This window comes from Cajanus cajan, chromosome 5 (assembly GCF_000230855.2).
Source record: "Cajanus cajan strain Asha chromosome 5, NIPB_CcT2T_4, whole genome shotgun sequence".
In the NCBI taxonomy this organism is placed as follows: Eukaryota; Viridiplantae; Streptophyta; class Magnoliopsida; order Fabales; family Fabaceae; genus Cajanus; species Cajanus cajan.
The window spans coordinates 18,471,518-18,477,509 of record NC_138521.1 but is presented as its reverse complement, the minus strand read 5'-3'; positions in this window follow the sequence as shown (position 1 = coordinate 18,477,509).

Below are 5,992 nucleotides of genomic sequence, written 5' to 3'. Positions count from 1 at the left end.
AAATTGTTAAAATTATATCTGAAGTGATATCGAAGTATCTTGAAAGGTATTTAAAAATTATTAATATTAATATATAAAGTTTTTCTCTCGTGAAAAATTATATATAAAGTTCTAAATGTGAAAAATGAGACAATTTTTCAAGAAGTGATCCTCTACCTTAGTTTATTCTTTCAACTCTATTTTTGGAATAGTTTACATCACAAAACCCTCCTAGTCTAAAATTGTTCGTCTGATCTACAGATGTTTCATATTCGTCTTTTGTCAAACCCACAAATGGATTCATGGGTGTGGGCATTGGCTTGCACTCATTTATCTTAAATTGTTTAAGAAGTTTCTTGATGTATTTTTGTTGATGAATTTAGATCCTTTCATCTATCTGCTTGATTTGTAGACCTAAGAAGAACTTTAGTTCTCTTATCATGCTCATTTCAAACTCAGTTTGCATTAACTTTGAAAAATCCTTACAGAAAGATTTATTAGTAACACCAAAAATAATATCATCTACATATATTTGAACAACAATAAAATCAGTTCTAGACTCTCTTCTAAAAAGAATTGTGTCAACTTTGCCCCTCTTAAAGTTATTTTCAAGTGAAAAATTGCTCAATCTATCATGCCAAGCTCTAGGAGCTTGTTTCAGACCATAAAGAGCCTTATTGAGTTTGAAAACATAGTTTTTAAATTCAGGATTTTCAAAACCTAGAGGTTGTTTAACATATACCTCTTCTTTAGTAATTCCATTTAAAAAAGGTATTTTTTACATCCATTTGATAAATTTTTATATTTTTATGAGCTGCAAAAGCTAACATAATTTTAATAGCTTCAAGTCTAATAATTGGAGCAAAGGTTTCAGTAAAATCAATACTTTCTTACTGATTATAGCCTTAAGCTACTAATCTAGCTTTATTTTTTACCATTTTTCCTTGCTCATCAAGCTTGTTCCTAAAAATCCACTAGTTCCAATGACACTTTGATGTGTTGGCTTAGGAACAAGGGTCCATACATCATTTCTCTTAAACTAATGAAGCTCTTCTTTCATGGCAATGATCTAATCATTTTCGCTTAATACTTCGTTAATGCTTTTGGGTTCAATTTGTGAAACAAAGCATATGATGCATTATTTTTTAGAGTCGATCTGGTCCTTACTCCTTCAGCTTCATCACCTAGGATGAGATTTTATGGATGATGATTTATGAACTTCCAGTCTTTTTGAGGTCTGATTGCTTCATCTGACTAATTCGTCTGACCTATCATATGATCTCCAATCTTCGATTCTTTCGTTTGTTTATTTATCTGCAAATCTACAAAGTCTTCTTCTAGATCTGATAGTTTCCTACCAGTCATTAAGGTATCATTAAATTTAATATGTATGGATTCCTCAACCATAGAGGTTCCAGCGAGGTTTCTGAATACCCAAGGAAAATACCTTTGTCTACCTTGTAATCAAACTTTCCAAGTTGATCTTTGGTATTTATGATATAACATTCACATCTAAATGGATGAAAATATGAAATGTTGGGTCTTCTTCATCTCCGTAGTTCATAGGGAGTCTTAGTTAACAATGGTCTAATCAATACTATTTTGAATACAATTTGCTATGTTCACTGTCTCGACCCAGAAATGTTTAGGTAAATTATTTTTCACGAAGAAGTGTTCTAGTCATTTCTTGCAATGTTCTATTCTTTCTTTCAACTACCTCATTTTGTTGGGATGTCCTCGGTGAAGAGAAGTTATGAAAGATACTTTATTTTTCACAAAAATTTTTAAAGTCAGAGTTTTGAAATTTTGTTCCATGATCACTTCTTATGGCAGATATGCAAAATCCTTTTTCATTTTGAACACATTTGTAGAATATTTCAAAGACCTTAAAAGAATCATGTTTATGGCTTAGGAAATATACCCATGTGAATTTAGAATAGTCATCTATAATGATGAAACCATACTTTTTGCCTCCTAGACTAAGTGTTCTGGTTGGACCAAATAGATCCATATGTAACAATTCTAAGGTCTAGAGGTGGAAACTTCCCTTTTTGCTTAAAAAGATGACTTCGTCTATTTCCCTTTTTGACATGTTTCACAAAGAAGATGAGTTTTCCAAGAAATTTCAGCAATCCTCTCACTAAACCTCTTTTGGATATTTTTGAAATGTGTTTCATGTTGAGATGCCTAAGATTTTTGTGCCAAATAAATTTCTCATCTTCTCTGGAAACTAGACATGTTAGATTTTATTTGCTCAAACTAGTTAATCTCATAAAGATTGTTCTTTCTCTGAGTAGTAAAAAGTGCAGACCCACCACTTTGTTTAACTATGCATGAATTTTTGTCAAAGGACATAGTATATCCACTATCACAAAATTGACTTATGTTAAGCAAATTATACTTTAATCCTTCCATATAAAGAACATTACAAATAGTAGGTATAGATTTTTTACTTCTTACCTATACCTTTGATCTTTCCTTTTTCGCTTCCAAAGGAGATAGGTCCTTCATGTGGTTACAGGTTTAGGAACATAGAACTTTCTGCTGCCATATGTCACGAACATCCACTATCCAAGTACCAGTGTGAATCCCTTGGCTTTCCCACCAAGGATATCTAAAACAAAGATTATTTGATATCATAGTAGTTAATCGCGGTTGGAGCAGCCGCTATCGTGGCGCTCTAGAGCGGAGCGGCAAAAATCACGGAATCGCGACACATCTTGGATAGATCCTTCATTAAGGGTAACTTTGTCATTTCACTAGGGTTTTTTTGCCCTAATTCTTCCTTTCTCCTTCTTGTGTGATTTCCCAGAACCACTCTTCTTCTTCTTTTCTCAACTTCTCGCACTCCCTATCCTCCCTCTCAAACATGATTCTCTCGGGGACGACCAACGATGCACTCCAGTTGTTTTCTTCAGGCGTCTCTCTTAGTCTCTCTCGACGAGGTCATCCGACGTCTCCTCTAGTCTGTCAGATCCAATGTCTCTTCTGGTCTGTCAGATCTGACGTCTCCTCCAGTCCGTCAAATCAAACGTCTCCTTCAATCTGTCCTGTCTGTCTTCTTCTTATGTTTTATCTATTTTTATTGTGTCTTCTTATTTTTTTCTTTTCTTATTTTATTTTTTTATTCTTCTAATCTACTTTAGTGCTGCTTATTATGTTTTCTTCGTTCTTTTTTTGTTTCGTTGCTTCTAATTCAGCTACTTCCCTATTTCTAAATCAACAGCTTATCTTTTTTAATTTCTGATTAATTCAGCTGCTTCTCCATTTCTAATTCAGCAACTTATTTTTTTTTAATTTCTGATTAATTTAGCTACTTCTCTATTTTTAATTCAGCAGCTTATTTTTTTCTAATTTCTGATTTTGTTATCTTTTTATTAGGCTATTTTTGCCTTTAATAATCAATGTAATCATGAGCCAACCAACCGTTGCTGGAACTGAAACTAATCTCAATTCTGGTCCCACTCCCATAATAGAAATGTTTAAGCCCATTGGTGACAATATTGATGTCAATATTGATGTCTTTTGGAAGTGGAACAACTTAAAAGACAAAAATAATAAGAAGAGTGTCATGTGTGACTTTTGTCTAAAAACACCTACCGGAGGAATTACTAGAGAAAAAAACATCTACCGGAGGAATTACTAGAGCAAAAAAGCATCAACTTGGAATAAAAGGAGATGTAGGTGCTTGTAGAAAAATTCTTGAGGATCTAAAATTGGAAATGAAGGCTGCCTATGAGAGTAAAAAAATTGCCTCAGAAGTATATATGGAGGGTGTGGATGAAAATGAAGAGGAGGATGACATCCAAGCCATTGCTAGAATTAAGAGACCTTCATCCACATCAAGTGAAGCCATTTCTGTTACCAAGAGGAGGGGTATAAATGTCAAAGGTCCCCTTGATTTTCACTTTACTAGAAAGGTAGAAGAAAGTATCAAATTTAATACGGGGTTGTGGCAAACAAGTTTAAATGATGTTTGTAATAAGGAAGCAAGAGCAAGGGTAATTCAATACATTGCTCCCTTTTTTTTATCAGAATGGAATTGCATTCAATGTTGCTAGATCAAAGAGCTTCAAATTGATGGTTGAAGTTATTGGCACCTATGGTCCCCATTTAAAGCCACCAAGCTACCATGAATTAAGAGTGTCACTCCTTAAAAAAGAGTTGGAATACACCAAGGGCTTATTGAAGGGCCATGAAGAGGAGATAGTAAAATATGGGTGCTCAATTATGTTTTGTACTTGTCTAAGGGCACACTCGTGATCTTCTGGTAACTGGAGGGCCAATCAAGAGCTCCGGGTGGATGCTTCTGAGGGGGGGAGGTACCTGCAAAAGGCACTCCGACGCTCAAGTAAGGACAAGCACGATTCTTGAGAGTAATAAATGAACAGTGACATACCTCGTTTTACGTGACCTATTTATACTACCTGTGATGGGCCCTGAACGTAGTGGGCCTCTTATGATGCTTACCAAATTAGGTAATGCATTGCTAATCGGCTGATAATGTCTTAATCACGTGTTTGTCCTCGTTAGTCATGATTATCGTCTTAATCACTTAGGCTTATCGGCCGTTGGCCGAGCCGAGAAGCGTAAGACCGGATTTGCCTTAGGGTCTCGGCCTTATGCCAAGCCGAGGTGTTGTTGGGGAGGTCAGCAAGGTGTCCTCTTGATCAAGCTTATCGGCCGTTTACTGAGCCGATGAGCGTAAGACCAGATCTGCCTTTGAAGAGGTGTCCCAGGGAATAGGAACATCCTTTAGGTCTCGGCCATTTGCCGAGCCAAAGGGTTGTTAAGAGGTTCAACGAGATGTTCGAGTCACGATGTTCCACGTGGTCGATAGGATCCTTCCGGTAGACAAGTGTCTCGGCCATCTCGGTGGCCGATAGTGTGTCACGTGACGTTCCACGTGGTCGACAGGGCCTTTTCAGTACACAAGCCCCCAGCCTTGAGGAGCGAAGCAACGTAAAGGGTAAACGTGGCATTTCGTTCGTGGCGGTTGGGTGTCAGAATATGAAGAGTTGTAACCGTTGGGGGTTGTAACCGTTGGGCATTAATGAGGAGGGACGCGAAGGGTTGCCTTTCGTGGAACGTTGGATCGAGGTGATCCAATGGTTCAAAGAGGCGCGACGTTTGAGATTCGTTTCAGGAATACCCTATAAATAGGCATGGTGGGGACCAATTCTAAGGTGCATTTACGTTTTTACTTGCTCTGAGCCGACGTCAAGTGCAAGCTTCAGTGTTTTCCAGCAATTTTCATTGACCGAGACCGATCAAGCTTCAATTTAGGTACATCTTTATGGCTGATCTGAATGTTTTTCGGGTCGACTCCTCTGGGGACACGAGTGGTTCTACCGGCACCAGATCGCATGCAGAACCTGACCGACATAGCATATCGGCTTAGGCTTCCAATGGTTCGGATGGTGTGGAGGTCATTTTGGGATTTGAGCGCACCCAAAGCGGGGATGACTCTTCATCTATGTCGGTCTCTGACGGTCGTCCCGCGACTCATAAGGTCGGATCGGCTTCTCGCCATTATCCTCCTATAGAGATCCCGGGTTACTCATGGGTGCATTGGGAGGTCGGCAGTGTGTATTCTCGTTATACCGACAAGAACTCGATAGCGTTGTTCATCTCTGCCAAGAACTTCCTAACCTTTCTGGAGGAAGAAGAGCCCTCCCCTATTTTCTTTTAACCGTGCCGAAGCGACGCAGGGCCGAATCCTGACTTCTTTTATTTGGATCACGGAACTTGTAAATATCAATACTTTTACGTATATAATTACATGTTCCGAGACTTGAAGGTGACTCTTCTCTTCAATGAATTTTTCGTCGGTGTTCTTCGGCTTATCAACATGGCGTCGACCCAACTCCATCCCAACAGTTGGGCAGCCACGCAAGGGTTCCGACGGCTGTGTTTGGCTCTCGGCATCTAACCAACGCCCCATTTGTTCCTTTACTATTACTCGTCTCGGCCGACGAAGAAGGCCAAGTGGTTGTCGTTGTTTTAGCAAGGC